This window comes from Periplaneta americana, chromosome 12, assembly GCF_040183065.1.
Source record: "Periplaneta americana isolate PAMFEO1 chromosome 12, P.americana_PAMFEO1_priV1, whole genome shotgun sequence".
Lineage (NCBI taxonomy): Eukaryota > Metazoa > Arthropoda > Insecta > Blattodea > Blattidae > Periplaneta > Periplaneta americana.
Window position 1 is genome coordinate 68,166,827 of NC_091128.1, and position 22,684 is coordinate 68,189,510.

General features: G+C 35.6%; 1 protein-coding gene across 11 annotated transcripts in view; it reads left to right on the top strand.

The window, feature by feature from the left end:
- LOC138710526 (glycerophosphocholine phosphodiesterase GPCPD1-like) overlaps positions 1-22,684 on the top strand; it is a 279,131-nt gene that overhangs the window by 79,094 nt on the left and 177,353 nt on the right. Inside the window, exon 1 of one of the 11 annotated variants that reach the window (XM_069841480.1) lies at positions 20,263-20,367. The exons of 9 other annotated variants lie outside the window; for them this stretch is intronic. The gene's annotated coding sequence lies outside the window, so the exon portion shown is untranslated. Of the gene's footprint in view, positions 1-20,262; positions 20,368-20,403; positions 20,558-22,684 lie in introns of those variants that run through there. One more of the 11 variants, XM_069841481.1, reaches the window with a different exon arrangement.

Here is a 22,684-nt window from a genome sequence, read left to right on the forward strand (position 1 = left end):
CACCGTAGTATTCATGTCCCTTTTTATTTTTTTTCTTTCTCTTAATAAACTTAGGCTATATATCCATAGGATGAACCGTAAGTAATTCCATTAATTTCTGGAGTTACTCTTTGACATGTTTAAAAAAAAATATTTAATATAATTTTGCTCGTTTTTGCTTCCTTTATGAGATAAAAATTATTTTATATTAAACATTTCATAGTGTTTTTTGGGAAACCCATTGATTTAATTCCCAATATGCTCATTCAATTTGAGAGCAGTATATTATGATAATAAATGATTGAATGAATTTTAGTTTTGTCCTTTAAATGTGCAGAAATTTGATCCGAACTAATGTAACGTTTCGTTGTGCAAAGGAATTTTATAGTGTGATATTTGTTAGGACCAAATTTCTGCACATTTGAAGGAGGGGGAAAAAAAAAACAAAATTCTTTGAATCATGTATTATCATAATACACTGCTCTCTTAAACTGATTGACCATATTGGGAATTAAATCAGTGGCTTGCACGTGAAACGGGGGTTCATGTTCAAATTCTGCTTGAGGCTCTTTCCGAGGGTTTCCCTCAACCAATTGAAGCAGAATTGGTGGGTAACTTTCGACGTTGGACCTCAGACTCATTTCGTCATCATTAATTCACTTATCATTATCATCATTACCATAGCCTGGGTTAAGTTCACAGTGTGGCGTGCTGTATTCATACAATAGCGCGGTAGTTCGGCGACAAATATTATTCACAGAGCAGAAGTGGTAAACACAATAAGCTTCAGGCCTAGGTGCAAGCCTTCGGGCTCCTCCGTAAAAAAATCAAAACACGTATTCATTCAAACTTATATTATGTTCTTGATTTGATTCCCTTTTTATCTTAGTTATTCGTTTTGTAATTAATAATTATTGTATTACATTTTGTAATTGTATTGCATTTTTGTTATACTGTATTTTAGCAAATTGTTATTTTTAGGAACTGCCTCCGAACACGAGATTGCTCAGATGGTTGTGCGCTATGTTTTGTTTATTCTACGCCAGGGGTGCCCAACTGGGTATCGTGATTACAGCGTGTAATCGAAGACATTCATACTATACTAAAAGCCAGGTTATGAACCGACTAAACCGGAAGCAAAGTTCTGTTGCTCTCTTTCTGAACTCTGTTGCCACATAGTGGCGCGAGATTCAAAGCGTGTTCAGCGTTTATGACCGATATGTTTAAAATAACTACTATATATAGTTCTCATAACACTATCAACAATATTAGTAATTAAAATTACTGTTTTTAAGAAAGCACGAGCTAATGACGCTGGTACGAAATGCGACTCGTAATGCACGTGGTATTGCAACACTGTCTCCGTGATTACGTTGCCAGATTTTCGTTAGCAGACGACATTTTCACGTGAGGTCCAATGAAAAGCTCCGTTCTTCTTTTTCCCTCCAACCCCCCTCACTCAACGTGTCATCGCTGCACCGGCAACCCCTCTAACCCGCACTTTCCTCTCGCCATACCAACTACTTCCTGTTTAGTCGGTTCATAACCTGGCTTTTAGTATAGTAAGGGGAGTTTCCTGCACACTGCTCTCTGTCTCGCTCACATATTGATGGTAAGCAGTGTCGGTACCATGTCGCTCTACAAATCCTCTGTTTCTACGAGCAGGAACAGAAGGTTTCGTACGGAATGGGAAGAGGAATTTATTCGCTGTTCTATCGGAGAAAATTGCTCAACAGTTCAATTAGTAGTAGTATATAGAAGCGACACATTACAGGGCATTACGCTGAATACACAGGCATAACAGGTATTATTATTATTATTATTATTATTATTATTATTACTATTATTATTATTTATCAGCAAGTGTTACCATAAATTCGTATATACGTGCCTCAAAATATAGGCCTACATTTTCCATTGAGTGATAAAATAATTACTACGCTATATCTCCATTTTAATTTCTTTTTTTAACCTTTTGGTGATTATCAGTTATTTACTAGTTATTGATTTAATAATAATAATAATAATAATAATAATAATAATAATAATAATAATAATAATAATAACAATACTGATAGCTTTGTCACTGGCAGTAATAATAATAATAATAATAATAATAATAATAATAATAATAATAATAATAATATAGAGAAATTGATTGAATATTACGTGCTAGTGTAGTAATGAAGTGAGCTATTAAACTCCAAGAACTGAAATCAGCCTTCAATCATCTTCATGAAGAGAAAGATGACAAATAAATGTAAGGAAGCCAGCTATCTAGTGGCGAACGAAATAGCTCATTCTCTTAAGCTTTCCAACGAAGGAAAGTTTTATAAAAGCGTAATGATCACGGTGGCTGAAATAATTTGTCCAATGAAAGTTGTTAATAATTTTGAAAAACTGCGCATTTCTCGACTAAATATCCAGAAGAGAATACAAGAAATTTCTGATTGTGTTCATTGAGGAATATTAAAAAAAAAAAAAAGCAAGAAAATTTGTATATATTTTGTATTGGTCTTGATAACAGTAGTGACATTACTGATACAGCAAATCTTGCTATTTTTATTCGCGGGGTTGATGCACGAACCACCACTGCACTGGCTGTAGTTTTCATGCCATGTAACTCCCCCCCCCCCCCCGGTCTCCTTACTTCTTACTTCTTACTCTGTCTCTTGCATGTAATCACTGTCGTTCGAGTTTTGGTCACCACTGTTCTACGCATTCATTTTGTTATATACGAGTAGTAACCTATCTATGTAGCAATAAATATACGGACATCATTTTATTTTTACTTCAATTTTTATTGTACCTGAGTTTTTGAATGTACTTTACTCCCACCCCCTCTACTAGTAAACTTCCAACCGTCCTCCACACAGAACCAAGGCCGCGTATGCAGTACTGAGTTAGTGAGTATAGTACGTTCCAGAAATATGTTCGCGTTTTCCAGTGACGAAAGAGCTTTCAATATTGAATCATATTTTCGCACAGGTACTGCCGTCCGGAAACACCGCTTGCTTCCCCTTCCAAGACTGGAGTTCGATGATACTGGCGTAAAATACAAATCACTTTACTATGTATAGGAGGGAAGAAAAATAGCTCATCCCTTTATGTAAACTAGGAAATATCGCAATTTTGAGTTTGATAATTTTCATTGGGTTTTTGTTTAATCAAAATACAGTACTGTATTAACAACAAGTGGTTTTTACTCACGAATTGAGCTGTCCATGTGGACGTATTCATTATGCAGTGTATGTTATACTGTCTACAGCACATTAGAGTACAATATAGAGAATGAAGTTAAATTGAAAAGTAATCATAATATGGATATTTAAACACATTTTTGAAAATGGTGGCCGTTCATTTCGATACAGGCTTCAGTTCTTTTGCGCATATTATCGCACAATAGACTATTGTACCTAATTCCAATTACCAGTTTCGTCCTTCGTACTAGTAACTCACGTTGAAATAATTCTGTACCTACTCTATAAAAGAGTACCTTACGTACTGTAAATTTAATCTTCACTTCTGCCCGATCCGAAAAGATAAAATTACTCACACATGCTATCTACTGTCCGTTCAAGTGGTTTTGTCGCAGGGTCGTAGAAAGGGGGAGGGGAAATCACGTTACAGTTAATTACTTAACGAGGCCCTTTTATTTAAGTTATTTTAAACAGTTGTATAATATTACATAGACGTCCAATTCCTAACAGAAATTAATGTTTTTCAGAAAAGAACTAAGACAGCCCAGCTACTAGACTTTACAGAGGGGCGAACATTAAGCAGGTGGGGGAAACCGGGATGCGACGTAGGGAAACGGACGACAGTACCTGTGCGAAAATATGACTCAATATTGAAAGTTCTTTCGTCACTGGAAAACGCGAACATATTTCTGGAACGTACTATACTCACTAACTCAGTACTGCATACGCGGCCTTGGTTCTGTGCGGTGAACGGTTGGAAGTTTACTAGTAGAGGGGATGGAAGTGAAGTACATTAAAAAACTCAGGTACAATAAAAATTGAAGTAAAAATAAAATAATGTCCCTGTATATATAGAGCATTTTAAAGACGTACTTTACTTGAATAAATCAATCCGCATGACATAATTCCATGATTCCACGGTTGTGTCCCTTTGCTGCTGAGGAGAGGGGAGACGAGATAATCGGTAAGAGATCCGGGGTTACAAAGGAGATCCTTATTCTTAGGTTCAATTTTTTTAAATTCTCCTGGGAGAGGGCGAACCACTCCACTGCGATAAGTTCACATCGAGACTGTCTCTTGTACTAACCCCTTAATTAGGTGCACTTTCATCCCACTGACTTTGCTGAAATCCGCTACGCATCCAGATTAGAGTCGTGCACAACCGCTTACGAAAAATAAAAATTATATATTGCTATTGAACTCCTGGCGCTATAGTCACTATGCAGAGCTCTCTGTCTCGCAGAGTGTCTCAGGTTCGGTTTATCGAATATTCGAGTTATTTCTTGCTCTTTGTGGGTGGACGGCAAAGGCAGACCACATTGAGCCATATAGGAGTTACAAGAGCCATTTAATTGACAGTTTTTCCTTTCTCAGTACATTCAATCAGTCAATCAATGAATCAATCATACATCAATCCATCCATCATCCGTTCATCCATCCATCGACTTATTGGTTCATTCATACATCGATTCATTGATTCACTCATCTATGGATTGATTCATTCATTCGTTTATCTATGGATTGATTTATTCATTCATTGATTCACTGATTGATTTATTGATTCATTAGTTGATTCATTCGTAGCTTCATTGATTGGTTCATTCATCCAGTCCAGGTATTACAGTTGGGTACCTTCAAGGGCAGCAACATACTTCATGAAAGTAAAAGCATTTGAGCTTCAGAGTACTTTTCTTTTTGTTACTAACATTCTATCTTCTTAAAAAAATTATTTATTAATGAAATAATAATGCAGCTCTTTAGAGTAATTAGAAGGCGTTACTTGTATATATTAACAACTACTGTTTAGAGGTATGTATTTTGAGTTTAAAATGTAAATATTACAGTAGAACAGCAGTTCCCAACCTTTTTAGACTCGCGAACCCCTTCCACAACGATCTGAGTCGGGTGAACCTCTGACTTTTAAATATACATACAGTAGACATGCATAAAATTTAATTCCAAAATAAAGGTTTAATAACCTTAAATTAACTTAACCCTTAACGGTTAAAACCTATAGTTACTCTAGTTACGACTTAAAAGTTACACAACGTGTAGGCCTAGTTGCAATAATAAATACAAGTTTTCATTGTAATTACTCACCTCTTCCTTGGAATTCAGTGAGAAGGTTGCGCCTGCTTTCCATAGCACAGAGCTTTGAAGTCAGGAACCACAGAAGTTAAATAAAGTCTCAAGTCACTTTCAGCACAAAGTCTGTTTCTGTATTTATTTTTTAAATAGGCATATGAAGAAAACGACTTTTCGCACAAATATGTGGATGAAAAGGGTAATAAAGCCGTTATGGCTCTGTTCGCTAACACTGGGAACTCCTTCAAACTCAACCAAAAACCAATTAATGACAAAGATTTATAACTTTTTTGTAACTGAAAATCAGTGTAAATTTCAAGAAGCTGCTCTTTTTCATCTACGCTTAATGTGGATTCTAAAATTGTTGACTCTTCGAAGGGATTGCGAGTCCAATTGTTATTATTGGACATAGCAGGGAAATATTCTCTGAAGGTTTTTCCAAGTCCCTTCAAATGTTCTTTAAGCATGTTCTTGACATTTTCGTCCAAAGAAAAATGATTGTCCACCAGGAAGTCGTGAAGGGTATCAAACCACTCGGTTTGATTGCTATTGCAACACGTTTCCCAAAAATTAAGTTTTTTAATGAATGATTCGATACGGTCTTCCACGATATAAACGTTTATATTTGACCCCTGAAGAGATAAGTTTAAACTGTTAATTTTTTAGAAAATGTCTGCCAAATAAGCTAAAGTCTAAAGCCAGATTTCATCTTCCATGCACTTTGCTTGGTGAAAGGCATGGCTAGTGAGAAAAACCTAAACTTCGTCTTAAAGCTCATACAGTCTGAAAATAGTTCTACCTCGAGATAGCCACCTAACTTCAGTGTGAGACAATAAACACTTATAAATGCTTCCAATTTCCTCACAAAGCACTGCAAAGATGCGGGAATTTGTAGGGTGGGCCTTAATAAAATTAATTACATCACTGCATCGTCCAGCACACATTTCAATCCTTCCGGCATGCGTTTAGAAACAAGAGCCTATCTATGAATGCAACAATGTGTCCAAGAAGCTTTCGGCGCTACCGATTTCACTTTGGCAACAAACCCAGCATAACACCCTGTCATAGATTTCGCACCATCTGAACAAATGCCTACACAGCGAGTCCAGTCTATTGAATTTTCGCGAAAGTAGTCTATTCGTCGGTTAACTTAAATATATCTCCTCACGTAGTTCTCTCTTTTAAGAGTATGCAGAATAGTAGCTCTCCTTCTACAGATTCCCTATTAATATAACGGACGAAAAGTAACAAAATGGCTAAATTGGCAACATGTTAGAAAGTGATTATTATTATGTTGTAATTATAATTGTTGTCATTACTATTGTATTTGTTTACATTACTATTACTATTGCATTAACATGTAATTGTTATCTGACGATGCCATGAATCCTTGTACTCTGACGGCTAATACATACATACATGCATACATACATACATACATACATACATACATACATACATACATACATACATACATACATACATACATACATACATACATACATACAACATCAGTCGATTCGTCAAGTTGAAGGACTGGCACGAACTCTTTCCAAAATTTCATTTTCGACATAATATGCCATGTCTTTAATCTGGCGGTTGATCGTATTGTCGGACAACGGTACCGTATTGACTTTTTTTTTATGAAAGATTCTCCAAGCATGCACTGTACTACATTTATACATGGCCGCACTAAATCTTCAGCTATTGAATGAGGTTTTGCAGTTTTAGCAATTCTGTAGCTAACGTGATAAGACGCTTCAAGAGCATTCTCATTGTCACTGTTTGCAGCGGATACAAAAGTAGTTAAATCATTTTTCCACTCGTTAGCTTTTCGTGTAAAAAAAATCAGTAGATTTATTTACGTGGGTGGGGTGTTTAGTTTCTAAATGCCGTTTAAGTAGAGAAGGTTTCAGACTACTGTTAGCAAGAATGTCGCCACAAACTGTGGTCTTGGACAGTCCTTGTCACCTATATATGAAAATCCAAACCTAATGTAATTATCATCGTACTTACCCACGGTTCACTTTTGTCGGATTTACACACATCACTAGAAGCTGAATGACACAACACTAATTTGCGATTTTGTTAAACCCTGTTTCCCTTTCAAACTTCCACTTTTCAACCAGTTATCCAGTTTAATGTGAACGGAAACGATTCTGATACACAACTGACAACTTACTGCATTTGCCACAAGAAAAGAAGAAGTAGGCTACTGTTGAAAATACGAAATTAAATATAAGTTTGTTGAAATTCCACATTAACATCTAAAATCAAAGGCCTGACCGCCATGTAACCGTTCCTTAGTCGGGTCGCGGTACTTTTGTGAGTATTGTTAGAACACAAAGAAGCTGGAAGACTAAATTTTCACTGTAGCGAAATCAAATGCATTCCTAACGTTGTTACATAACTGTAAATCAGGCATTCGCGGTAAATATTAATTTATTGTGGAAATAATGTGATAAATTCCCGATGTTACATATATGTAACAAGAGGCATTATAGTGTTAATTTAATTTTTAAATAATGATGATGATAATAATAATAATAATAATAATAATAATAATAATAATAATAACAATAATAATAATAATACGGAAAAGTTTTGGCGAACTCCTTGAAATATTTTGCGAACCCCCTGGGTTCGCACCAGATTCTATATTCTGCATTACACTTATTTCTTTTGTTGTTACCGGTGTCCATTTATTCATTTATGTATTAGTTATGAAAATAAGTGTATTAAAGTGTCCAATCAATAATAATTGTAGATTTGTATGAAGCAAACACATTTTTTAATACGACAAAGTAAATTTCCTTCAATTGTTACTCCGTTTGTGTACTCAGAAAATGTCGGTTTCATATATGATGAAGTGCGCCTGGTGTTCTGTGTAACCGGTCTAATCTAAACCTGTTGTAAGTGCTATTTTGCAGCTCTCTAATTCAGGTCCCGTATAGACAACCCCACACTCCACTAGCCAGACCCCTCCGTGCATTGCCAGCCGGCAATCGAAGACTGCTATGGAATGAGAACCTAGTAAAGAGCTGATGGAACGATGTAAATACCTGTACAGTCAAATATCAATATAACGAAATTTTAGGGACCTTTGAAATTTCGTTATATTGACATAGGCTATGTCATTTTTCTAAAGGAAAATCATGCTTATTCATTTATCTCTACTTAAGCCGTAAATTCTTCATATTTTGCATTTAGGTCTGAAAAATCTGATAAAATGAACTTGTATTGCAATTGAAAAGGTTAAAGAAAGGCGCAGGAAAAGTACAAATACAAGATTTATGAAGTAATTTGTAGGATAAGGAGTGTCACGTCGAGAGATTAGTTGGACTGTGATTGTAAGCATCATATTGCGAGATTAGTGTATTGTGATTGGTAGAAGGAAACTAAATGGGTAGAACTAAGAACAACTGTATGAAAGAAGTAACACAATATTCAGATACTTCTGTTTCATAGTAAACATAGCCTACTACGTCAACTAAATATTTAATGATCATGTGTTCACTATACAGTTACAATATTAGTGTAGGTCTAACATAAAATATTGCACTGCTTGCTAATGAAATGTAATTTAAAATATTTTTCGTTAAAAAAAATTTCGGGAACAGAGCGAAATTTTTATTTCGATATACTGTTTTTTTAAGCGAAATTCGTTAAATTTGAACATTTTAACATTATGGGAAAAAGGCAGTCAATAGAAATAATTTCACAATACTGAATATTTCATTATATTGGCGTTCGTTATAACGACATTTTACTGTATTGGGAAAAGAAGAGAACTCTGGGAAAACTCCAACTGCGATTTTGTCCGTCATAAATGTTACTATGGATTCTTCATGTGAAAAATCCCAGGACTCAAACCCGGGCCTCCTGCGTAACGCGCCGAAAGTCTGGTCACCCAGTCACCGCAGGCAGTTGTTCATACCACTAGCGTCGTGCATTACAGGCGCTATGTACGGTTCAAGTTTGTCAAGTATGGTGAAGTTCGATATTCACCGTGTTCGCTCTATAGAGGCTCGTCACGTTTGTTCCACCTCATAAAATATTCGCTGTCTTCCACTCCCAACTCTACATTCTTAACCCCTTAAGAATTTAGCACAGATCTTGCGATTACTTTTTCATGTGAAATAAGATGAAGTTGGTTGACTCTCATGTTCGAACATTATTGGTACTTTGTTGCTATTTACTGCACTGCATTTGAATCTGCTTTGCAGCAGGGTTGGCGCCAGTAGGCCTATTCGTAATTTGAAGGTGCAATCAGGTGGGCAGAACTTAGCAAGTTGTGCAACACTATCAGTAGTTTGATTATTATTGGTCAAGACTATAGTTTCTAACATTAGTGCTGAATAGTATCCACGTAATTGTTTTTTGCGCATCACCTACATAAAGTAGATTTGAAACTCGACACTGAATAACTATTGCAATTCAGAGCGTCGTTAAATAAAATGCTACCCTACTACTACAGCTGCTGTTAGTACTACTACTACTACTACTACTACTACTACTACTACTACTACTACTCTACCGCTTTAGCGGTCCCTAGACGATCCCTCTTGACATCTCAATCCGGAATTAACATTACTCCACAGTAATTTAGTTTTCTTCGAAATGTTGAACGATCAAGACACTGCTGCTGTTGCTATCCCTCTGCTTTGCTGTTAGAGGGAGAAAAAGTAAAGCCGATGAAGTTGTATGCATTCAGTAATAAATATTCTTTTTTCTCTTTTCGCCCTCATATCGTATTAAAAAGAAAAAAAGCACGACCTGGAAACAAAACAAAGAACTAAACTAACAACGGAAAAAAAAAAAAAAATCGTGATGTGGCTCTGTCGGAGACACGGCTGTCAGTTTTACATCAATATATCTCGCTTAAATTGACAGATCTAGACAAGATCTTTCGTTTTCCACCAAAATCAGCGCACTAGCACATCGCAGTCAAGAGATATATCGTAACGTACTGCTTGGAAATTTTCGCTCACGTCCAAAATGGCCGCCAGTCGCACCCAATCGCGCCTCGTGCATGTGCGGCGCAAACTCAAGGTCATGCTCGCATCGTAGCCGTATACCCGATCGAACGAGACCACATTTATTTTAATCGTATTATTAGTCACGAAGTTATAGTGTCGGAATGGATCACCCTGCAAATGTTACATCGCCGTTTCCGTCCTGGTACACCGTCTGTCTGATTTTAAAGACGTTTTCACGTCAAAATAAAATAAAAATTTCTGAAACAAAGAACGAAGGCGATGTTCTGTGACAAAGGCGAACGCTTGTACTACACGCTTCTGAACAACTGACGGGCTATTACGCAATGATACCTACAGACGGCACAATATTTTTCAGATTGCACAATAATTATATTTTTAAAAGTTTTAATATACTCATTAATATTGCGTATATTTTATCTTTTCAATCTAACTTGCACACGCTCAGTATTATTGTGCAATAATATTGATCGTCTAGGCCTCTAGGGGCCGCTTAAGGATTTTATTACCCTTTAAAATTCATAGCCACCGGCCGGGCATGTTATCTGCTGTGCTATCGAGGACGGCTTACGATTAGATTAGGTCACCATATTCATACGGAATACATTAAATACGCATGCATATGAAGAGGATTGAACATTTGGTTTTTTCTCAAGGAAAACCCTGACCAAACAACGCATATCACCAACCTAATAAACCAGTAATTGACTGGCTATCTTGTTATAATTATCTGTTCTACCTAGCTCTACCTAGCTTACTTTGTGGTTTTCAGTTACGAATAAGAGGTTTGAAATTAAGATAGGGTAAATTAGGGTCTGTTGGACAGTCGGACATGTTGGACACTTTGTACTTTAACGTGTTACCTCGCCACTTGTGGGCACCACATTCTGCTAGAAGTCAATGACAGAAGTAGCCAACATGGGTTGGGGAAAAACCGCGGAAAAACCTCAACCAGGTAACTTGTCCCAACTAGGATTAGAACTCGGGTCCGCTCGTTTCACTACTGATTGGTGTTACCTCATGATACGGGGTAGATCTAATACCGATCACTTATATAGTTTATCGGGACCGATGTTAAACAAGTGTTGAGGTGTGACCGAGCACAATTTGAAGTTTTAAAAAATATTTTCAAAACAACATCAATTAAAAAATAAGTATTTATTTAGGCTTCAAATTTTCTTCCCTGTAATCAAACATTTCATTATTATTATTATTATTATTATTATTATTATTATTATTATTATTACTACTACTACTACTACTACTACTACTACTACTACTACTACTACTACTACTACTACTACTACTACTACTGCTGCTGCTATTATTATTATTATTATTATTATTATTATTATTATTATTATTATTATTATTATATTTAACATTTTTTAATGTAACAGTTTTTCCAATTTTCATATTTTATTTACAGCACATCATTTAGCCTAATGCACTACTCTACTTCAATCGCTATTAAATTTGAGAAATTAAATTTTCTTCCTCTGTAAGTCAACTGAATCACTTGTTTACGAATTTTATTCTTTTCTATTTCTGTGACGTCTATATTGTCTGGCAAGTCAAAATAAAATGTCCGATTATCTGACACTATCTCTATAAGACAATTTATTTCGTACTCACGATTTTCTTTTATTTTCTGAATTTTCTCTTCATATTAATGTTTTCTTCGTTAGAAATCTGACAAAATCATTTATAGGAATTGATTCTTATATCAAAGCTGCAGCGGAAGCCAGTTTCTCTGTATTGGGAGAAAATTTCCCATCTGCATATCTAGAGCCACTTTCTAAGGAAGTTGAGTCTTCGTCGTTCCTGTCGGCTTATATTCTAGATTTGATTACCCCTGACGTAACAATTTCAGAAATGAAAGCCTGTAATTGAAATATTTCACGTACAATTTAAAAGCGCAGTTTTAAATTATTCCTGCAAAATGTTACGTTGATCACTTACCATCAATGAAAAAACAAAATTCCTACACAGCTGACGTTTCCCTTGATAGAATGAAACACACACAAAATGTCAAGCTGATATGTTAATTTAAAGACCACTGTTTCAGCAACACGCATGTGAAGCATGCATTCATGTTGACTATGATCTTAGTTTTGTGTGCATTAAGCTTAATAACATAATTGGAGACGCGGTAACGCAGCGACATTGTTTTTACTCGTAAAAAGAAGAGATGCAAAGACAGTATGGGATGAAGATAAATGCAAACAAGACGGAGACCATAGTTATCGGAAGAAAAATAAAGACGGTAAACTTGCGAATTCGAAACGAGGCAGTGGAACAAGTGAATAGCTTCAAATACTTGGGGTGTACTACAAATAGTAACATAGCTGCTGCCAAGAAGTCAAAAGAAGGATAGCAATGGCAAAGGAAGTTTTTAATAGAAAAAGGAGCATCTTCTGTGGATTTCTGAGAAAAACAAGTAAGAAAGAAAGTAGTGAAGTGCTTTGTGTGGATTGTGGCATTATGTGGGGCAGAAACATGGACATTACGACGAAGTAAAGAGAAATGACTAGAAGAATTTGAAATGTGGATATGGAGAAGAATGGAGCGTGTGAAATGGATAGACAGAACAGGAAAATAAATGGTGAAAAAGTGGTTAAGAAAAAATAATGCTGAAACTGATTAGGAAGAGAAATTGACTGGGTCACTGGCCGAGACGAAACTGTCTACTGAAGGATGCACTGGAAGGAATGGTGAACGGGAGAAGAGTTCGGGGCAGAAGAAGATTTCAAATAATAGACGACATTAAGATATATGGATCATATATGGAGACCGAGGAAGACAGAAAATAGGAGAAACTGGAGAAAGCTGGGTTTGCGGTGAAATATCTGCCTTCGGGCAGAAAACTATGAATAAATGAAAATAAATATTTATATTTTTTGTTGCGATCTTTGTCAAAATGTTATCATCACTCAAACTAGAAGAAGCATGTAGTGGAGATCTTGAGCGGAGAGTTTCTTGTCATGTGAACCGGTCCCAAACGTTTGTAACAGCTATGAAGTCCCTGCGATGACTGCGTGGTCTAGGCCAGGGGTTCTGACTCTCTTTTGGCCAAGACCCAAAGTCAATTACGCGGTCAAATTCCGCTACCATGGGTCTATTTTGAAGTTATACAGCGCTCATGTGCTAATGTAATTATACCGTATAAATAAAGGTACGGTCACACGTCGCTACTTTTGCTGCGCAACTTTTGTACTGCTGCTGCAAAAGTTGCGTATCGTGTTCACACACAAGCCAAAAGTAGCGCGCTGCACGCTACTTTTCGTGCTGCGCAACCTGAGCGCTGCAAAAGTTACAACTGGATGTTGCAAGTCTGTTCACACACAAGGCGCTACTTTTGCAGCCGCAGTCTAACTGCACTTTCCATCTCCGTGTTGACTTTTCAATATACATTTTGTGGTTATGTTCGCATTAGAGTTTCAGATTATGAAACTCATGCGATAGCTTACTTTCTATTATTTGCTTTTCTGTCCTAACTAGTATTAAGATATTGACATTATTTTTACTACAAAGCTATTAAAAACGCCTATATACTTAAATAATAACTAACAGCATATTCACGTCATCAATGTTGACAACCCTCCTGTTTGAAACTACGGTACGGAAAATTAAAAAAAAAAATGAATTATATCATCAGAAAATAATATACTCTGACTGTGATGTACATTTAGAAACTGTTACAAATAATTTCTTTTCATCACATTTAACATTAAAATATATCCAAATAATAAAAGTATCATTGACACATTTGGTCGCAACAGCTCCAAAAGATATTGACATTATTTTTACTACAAAGCTATTAAAAACGCCTATATACTTAAATAATAACTAACAGCATATTCACGTCATCAATGTTGACAACCCTCCTGTTTGAAACTACGGTACGGAAAATTAAAAAAAAAAAAAAAATGAATTATATCATCAGAAAATAATATACTCTGACTGTGATGTACATTTAGAAACTGTTACAAATAATTTCTTTTCATCACATTTAACATTAAAATATATCCAAATAATAAAAGTATCATTGGCATATCATTGACACATTTGGTCGCAACAGCTCCAAAAGTTTCAACGAAACCGATACCAAAAATGCTGCGGCTGCAACTCTGTTCACACATCGCTACTTTAAAGCTGCGCGCAGCATGAAAAAGTAGCAGGCAGCAGGTTCGGCAGCCACTATTTTTCGGGTTGCACCGTTGTTCACACGTCGCAGTATTTTGTACTGCAGCGCTTCAAAAGTAGCGATGTGTGACCTACCTTAAGTGCTTATATTATTAGGTTATTTTACGACGGTTTATCAACAGCTTAGGTTATTTAGCCTCTGAGTGAGATGGTGATAATGCCGGTGAAATGAGTCCGGGGTCCAACACCGAAAGTTACCCAGCATTTGCTCATATTGGGTTGAGGGAAAACCCCGGAAAAAACCTCAACCAGGTAACTTGCCCCGACCGGGAATCGAACCCGGGCCACCTGGTTTCGTGGCCAGATGCGCTAACCGTTACTCCACAGGCACTATGTATAATTATTGTTCGTGAAAACGTAGTACATACAAAAAAGTTTATTATTTTACTTCAATTAACGTTTTCTTATATATATTTTTTTCTGGGAAACTACTGCGACCCACTGCGAAAGCCACGGCGAACTATGTACAGTTACAGAAAAAAAAAAAAGAAAGGACTGCCTAATTTTAGTGTTCCAGATACAATGCATTACGCATGCACATGTGCAGTAAAAGAGTTCCTGTACACAGTGGCGACTCTTGATATTTTTTGTATGTGGGATATGAGATTGACGACTGATGACCAAGACAGAAACTAATAATAATAATAATAATAATAATAATAATAATAATAATAATAATAATAATAATAATAATAGAGCATGCAAAATGAATACAAGTAGGCCTATGTTAGTCTTTGACTCGCCATTCTGGAACTGGCAATTTATTAGGAGTAAAGTTCGATTCTCCTCCCCTTTTTGGTTGCGAATATGGCTCCTAAGCCATTGTGCTGCTCGATATTTACCGATGTTCCGTCGTATGTTTGCGGAATTAATTTCTTGTTACAGTTAAATCTAAATGATCAAATACAACTTCAGGTATTCTTTCGGCTGTCCTGTCATCGGAAAGTCCTGTTAATTCTTGTATTTATTATAGCTTATTTTATTTATTTTTATGTAATTTTGTTTTCTATTCATTTTGTTTTTTATATTATATCATTTAAGGAGGCTATAAGGGTACTTGAAAATTCTTATTGTAGTCTCTACCACCCAGAAAGAAGGGTTGTAGTATTAGGATGCATGGACATATCCTCAAACACGGTTAAACACAAGCCGTACCCCACCCTCCACACCCTCCCCTGTCCACTAACTTCACTGCTAGAAATACCGTTTGCTGTAAGATATTTGGATGGTTCCTCGGAAATTATTTCTGAGCTGTGCAGTGGTGACAACTCACGACAGAAAGTGGAAGCTTAAAGGAAATTAATACGTCGGGACGTATTGAAAATCAAAATCTGTAATTAAAATGTTTTTATCCTCAGAGGCACGAAATTAAACTGTAGGATCATCCTCATATCCTTCATGGAGGAATCGCCACTGCCTGTACATGGGCTACTTGTGGACAGCCATGCGAAACTTTTTGCCTACATGACTGCCACCAAGACTCGACCCATTTCTTCTTTCTGGTGCTGTACATAATTAGAAAATAAGTAAATAATTAACAAAATAAATACCGGTAAATAAATAATTAAGAAAATAGGAAAATGAATATGTAAATAATTAAGAAAATAAAATAAGTAAAAAATAAGAAAATAAATAAGTAAAAATAAGAGAATAAGTAAATAATTAAGAGAAATAAGTAAATAAAATTATAGAAAAGAACAATTATGATGTGACATGTTCTAAATACTGAATTGGTACATAGGTACTACATAGGTATTCAAAGTATCAATCTTAAATGATACCTATCTTTTCGGGTCCGAACAATTTCTCTGAATTAAACTACCAAATCTCAAATGTAAAACACGGTTTAAATTTCAACGTTAACAATATGAAGGGCAGTAAACTCAAACACCAGTTAAATAAAAGAATACAGCAAAATGATATCTTTACGTCAAAACTCTAGTAAAGCAATATTGTACTGCAATGCATCTTGCTGTAACATAGTCGAAAATGAAGTTGTGGATCATCTTACAAATAAGGGATCTATTTATATATTATTTTGTAGTTCTTACTGCTGCTACTACCACTGCTGCTCTGAAAGCTGTCACTATTTCCTCCTTTTATAAAATCTAAAATGTATGGTGTAGCTGTAAAAAAAATTCGACATTGCCACGAAAATCAAAGGCTTTTTTTTATTAAACAAAACTTAAAATTGTTTAATGACACGTTAAAAGTGTTAAAATTTTTAAAAAAGGTTATGTACCTTAGACAGTTCTGCGTCATCTTCAGTGTCCTACGAACTACTCTGGTTTGTAGTGCGTCATCTTCAGTGTCCTACGAACTACGAACTACAAACTAGAGTAGTTCGTAGGACACTGAAGATGACGCAGAACCGGCACCAAGGTCTGTCTAAGGTACATAACCTTTTTTAAACAAAGTGTTAACGTGAACCAGAATCAATGCTTTTTTATATCTATGTTATCAAGAATATGGTTTCTGGCGTAGAAACGTAGGTACCCTAGTGAACAAAAGATTAAGTCCAAGAATTATACTAGGCCTCCCTACTTTTTATACAGAAGGAAACTTCCTGCCAGCGCCGTTGAGTTTAAACATTAGGGCGAACTTTCCCAATCAATAACAAGAGGGGTTGGGGGTGTGTACTTATTACCGTATACCTGTTTGACAGGGTACACGTTAACATTCTTTGTTATCTTCCCTCAGTCTAGGCCTGATGATAACCTAGTCATTTGCAATTATTCTTAATTCAAGATTATGGATACTATGATTAATGGGTTACACTTACAAAGTCGATGACATCAGTACTTTTGTGTTCAAAATGTGTGTCTATAAGTATGGATTCCGAAATTCGTAAAATCTATGTTTCCAACAAAAAGTGACAAAAAGTACCTTTCTGCAATGACACATTCAATTACACTTAAAATTTCTCCGCAGTATGTCAGCACTGGCTGTATAAACATTTTGTATGTAGTGTTCAAAGTATCCCTAAAGCAACCCCATTTCTTTCCTGCTAGTCTTTTTAGAAGGGAGAATCTTTTACGAGCTTTTTTCAGAAATGTATTTCAAATGTTCCATGTTAACTTACTATCGAAAATAACTCCAAGATATTTGGATTCTTAAGTCCTAGGAAGGTGTTGGCCATTGTATTGGATATTGAATTCTCTTTCTTTTTTACCGAGTGAAAATATTTGGTAGTTACTTTTGCTTAAATTGAGTGTCATCAAATTTGATGTATTCCATTCATGTAGTTGATTTAGAGCTTTAAGAGCAGAATTTTGAATTTTGTCTCTATGTCTGTAAAATCCGGAAGTTCACAAAACTATATCATCTGCAAATAGTGCTGTTTTCATGTTTGATTCCTCTAATAGGGAGGGTAAGTCATTTACATAAATATTGAATACAGTTGTGCTGAGGACAGCGCCTTGAGGTAGACCTCGATATGTTTGTAACTAGAAAGTGAGTTATTGAATTTAGTGGCAATGAATTTTTGACTAAGAAATTCTGATATCCATCTGAACATATTGCTGGAGATACCTAATTTCTGGAGTTTCAGTAATAATTTATTTCTCCAAACAGAGTCATATGCTAACTGAAAGTCAATAAATATTGCCAAGGTATCTTCTTTCTTGTTAAAACTGTCTTTATTTCTTGGCCGAGGCATATGACTTGTTCATTGGTAGAGTGTAGTTGTCGAAAACTGGCTTGTCTTGGTGATAAAAGATTTTGGGATTTTAAATACCAAGTTAATCTGTTGGAGATCATGGACTCCATGGTTTTTGCTATCATGCTTAATAGTGCTATTGGTCGATAACTATTAACATCATGAGCAGGTTTCCCTTTTTTGTGAATTGGTACAATGATTGCTTTTTTTTCCAAGCTGCAGGAATTGAGGTGTTCCATGATAAATTGAAAATGGATAAAAGTACAGACTTGGCTTTTTCCCCCAGATGTTAAAAAAATTCGGAATGAATGTTGTCGGGACCAGAAGATTTCTTGGTTTTTAAATTTTGTATAGCTAGAGTTAATTCTTTGGAAGTAAAATTTTGATGAAATATTTCAGGTTTTGTACTAGTAATATTCCGTTTTAATTGGTTGAGGGAAAACTTCGGAAAAATCCCCAACCAGATAACCTGTCCAACTGAGATTTGAATCTGGGCCCTCTCTTTTCACAGTCACAGTTACTCCATAGTGGTGAACTATTCCTAGACAAAATTTAAGAACCCTGTGAAGAAAATTTCTATGTAAGTTGTCTCCTATTAATTTACCAGTAATATTTATTTTATATGAGGTATTCATTCAGTGCAAGGCATATTAGGCTACTATTAAGTTTTGAACATGTGCATAAGAAAAACATTTTAATTTTTCTTTCCTCCCCTAGAATTAAGAGCTTTCTTTTTTCATTCTTGGTATCTTGTCTTTTCTTTTTCATTCTAGGAGTTGTCCCATCTTCCAACCCTAATCCGTAACATACCACATCGTGAGCTAAATATAACAATACATACTGGTACTGTTAATTTAAGTAATGAGTAAATTGGATTGATTGTGTTCTGCCGTATTTTCAATAATTACCTGTATTATATGTGTGGATTGAGCCAGAAGAGTAGGTCTATAATAGCATACATAGTATACTCTAGTGACTAGCCTACAAGTCCCATACTTATCCATTCTTCAAGCGAACCTAATCCTCTGAACAGAGAACATGCGCTCAATACAAAGGGGTATTATTAATTTTTTTCTATTATAGTTTTTACATTTTTCTCAAATGATAACGAGGGACAAAAGCCCAGTTCCCACGGTGCTTGTTTCTGTGATGAATTGCAAGCTGGCGCTGATGGCAGCTCTGCGTGATTGCTTACTGGAAATCCTGCACCCCTGGTGTTAGCTATCATACTGGATATCCAGATTAGGTTGCTTGCTATTTTTCGTGTTGGTTTACAAGCTAGAATTAAAGATGATATAGTATCACTGCTGAAACCATGTTGCTACGTTCCTTGTTTTCCAACTAAATCTGTTTTTTCTATATTCTTTAGTTTCTAAGAATTTACACTTCTAGTTTAACTATTTTTATAACATTTACTAGGTATTGTTGTTCACACCTGTGGAGTAACAGCGCGTCTGGCCGCGAAACCAGGTGGCCCGGGTTCGATTCCTGCTCGGAGCAAGTTACCTGGTTGGGGTTTTTTCCGGGAGTTTTCCTCAACCCAATATGAGCAAAAACTGGGTAACTTTCGGTGCTGGACTCCTGGACTCATTTCATCAGCATTTCACCTTCATCTCATTCAGACGCTAAATAACCTAAGATGTTGATAAAGCGTCGTAAAATAACCTACTAAAAATTACTAATGTTAATGTAGAACTTTAGTTGTTTTCCACTCACGGATTAGTTTCTTTTTCAAAATGAGTGTTGGGAACAGATGAAGCAGCATATGATTTTCCAATTTGAATTGTGAAAAGAGCCAGCATATGAAACAGTAACCAGCATAGTACCAAACACGGGAGCCAGCAGTTTACCCATAAGAGCACAAAGCAAGGAAACAAGCACCGTGGGACTTGGGCTTTAGGGAACATTTTGGATTGATTACGTATACCCTATATACCGGTACGTAATCAGGGTGAAGGTAAGGGGAAAGAAGGTAACCGGGTTCTGAATCTGAAGTTCAATTTTTTTTACATTGTACGAGAAGTTTGGTCGAAGTGCGAGAATTTTATTAGGTTGGCACGAGATTTTTTCCTGTGCACAGGTGGACTTAGCAGAGTCGGCAAAACAAGGAATTACAAATTCCGTATGTTTGCCGGATTGGGCTCGACGGCTCGAGTAGTTGGTGGATGATAACGAATTCCTTATGCGTAATGTAGGCTAGAGGAATTGGCAGCAATATATTTGACAGTCGATCTTATATTGGGTAAAGTATAATGTCAACTTACGTCTTCAAGAAAATTAGGGGCTTGCGGGACACGAAATGCAGTTTTTCATTTAAGTTTGTTTAGTGTGTATTTAATTGGACAAAAGTGTTAATGATAAACTTTCATTGACTGTTGTTACAAACACAGTACCAGTTTGTCGACTACCATTGTCGGGAAAATTTTAGACAGGTAATTCACAAATGAAAAAGCCCCCTTTATTTATTACATAATTTATTTGACATGACAGTCTTATAATTTTAATTCATCCCATTCTCACTAAAGACTTCCTATCAGCTGAATAGATGGCTTTTATGTTAAAGATTAAAGAAATATGCTCGAAAACAACGAAAAGTAAAGTTAGGTTAGAATTTAGTGAAGTTTGATTTGAAATGATGTGATACAGGTTTTGCTTATAGGGCCTATTTGGAAGTTCTCGAAGTTACTATTAATAATATTGCGGTTTGGCTAAGATTACCAAATGATTAAAGATTCCATACATTCAAATATTTTAATTTCGACCTCATAAGGGTATGTATAATATCTATTGGTATTAACATTTAATAATACGGTCTTTTCATTGTTCAGTTCTTGTTCGCGTAGAGCACAGTTTCGGGAGGTCCTTGTTATCCCAGCGGTTTTATGTAAATAGCTGTCACAGAAACGTCCTGTTGCAGAGTATATTATTGCTGTTGAATACATTGTGAAATGACACTATAGTTTATAATTCCGAATTACCTGGTACTGATTTTATTGTAAAATATTTAATTTTATAAAGTGTGTACGTCAGCACATGAAACTATTCAGTTCAGTCGCATTTAGAAAATGTTACAGAATAATTTACATTCTAAAATGAAAAGTCGCCTGATTCGTTTAGTTTGGAACACACATATCATTAATCCAAGGTTTCTAAAAAAAAAAAAACTGTTAGTGCACCATGGTCTTCATAAATTTACAAGACCTTCTAAATCAATTTATTTCGATTGTTAAGAATAACTTAATAACTTATTTATTTGTGGTGTTGATGATGCATGATGTCTGAAACCGGTGGTGATATTCAAAAAGTTTAACAACCAGTTCTCTCATGTCTACCTCTATTAAACATATACGGTATAGCCTATGTCCATGGTAATTGCAAATACTACTTAGAAATAATTTAACAACTGGTTCGTCTGAACCGGCCAAATATCACCACTGTCTGAAACTGAAGCGATAAGAGGGCATTAGTCCACACCTGTGGAGTAATGGTTAGCGCGTCTGGCCACGGAACCAGGTGGCCCGGGTTTTTTTCCCAGTTGGGGCAAGTTACCTGGTTGAGGTTTTTTTCCGGGGTTTTCCTTCAACCCAATATGAGCAAATACTGGGTAACTTTCAGTGCTGGACTCCGGACTCATTTCACCGGCATTATCACCATCTCATTCAGACGCTAAATAGTAACCTAAAATGTTGATAAAGCGTCGTAAAATAACCTAACTTACTTAAAAAAAAAAAGAGGGCATCATGTATCCTGAAATTGATTTATATCCTGCATTAAACTTTATTGCTCCTTGCTAACTGAATGTATGTTTTTAGAGTAAAAAGTACATTTGAAGAGTGGGTACAGGGAAAGAATAAGCTTTGTCCATATTTTTTTTTTCCAAAAATGAGTTAGGCATATTGTGTGAAGTAGGATTACATGTAATTAATCTGTAAAACTTTCTAAAATCGGCAGAATCGCTCAGCTCTCGTTTCTCCCATTTTTCTTCACTTTTAACGTTTAATTTTAGAAAGTTTTACATAATTATATGTGTCAAAGTGAACAACAAATACAAAAAAATGTAAATAGTCCTATGAATGAAACACTGTGATAAAGTGAACAGTCTTAAGTGTTATGACAGCTTTTAGATTTGGCATACAAGAAAAGAATATGCTAAAGACAAAAGACAGACTTTAAATTGCTCTCCGTAATAGTTTCCTAAAGTGGACAATGCTTGTTCTTTCCTTGTATCTTTAATTTGCTATGAACACTTTCTGTAAAATTTGTGCAATTTGCAGTAACACAGAATGTAAATGACTGAATGAAAGAAGTATGATGCACAAAATTATCTCGAACAGTTTGAGTAGGAGGCCTACAATCCATTTCTTTGGTTCAGTTTCAAAAAATTATAGATGGATTTTAAATTTTGCTAGAAATGACTTTTGTTGTAAAATACAGACTTATAATTTTTGTAGACAAAATAAAGTTGTTCTTATTGTTTATAGGTACCGGTATTTTGTTTTTGTTATGAATTTGCTTTTGAGGTTCTGAATATTTCAATTAATTTAAAATTCTGTTCAGTT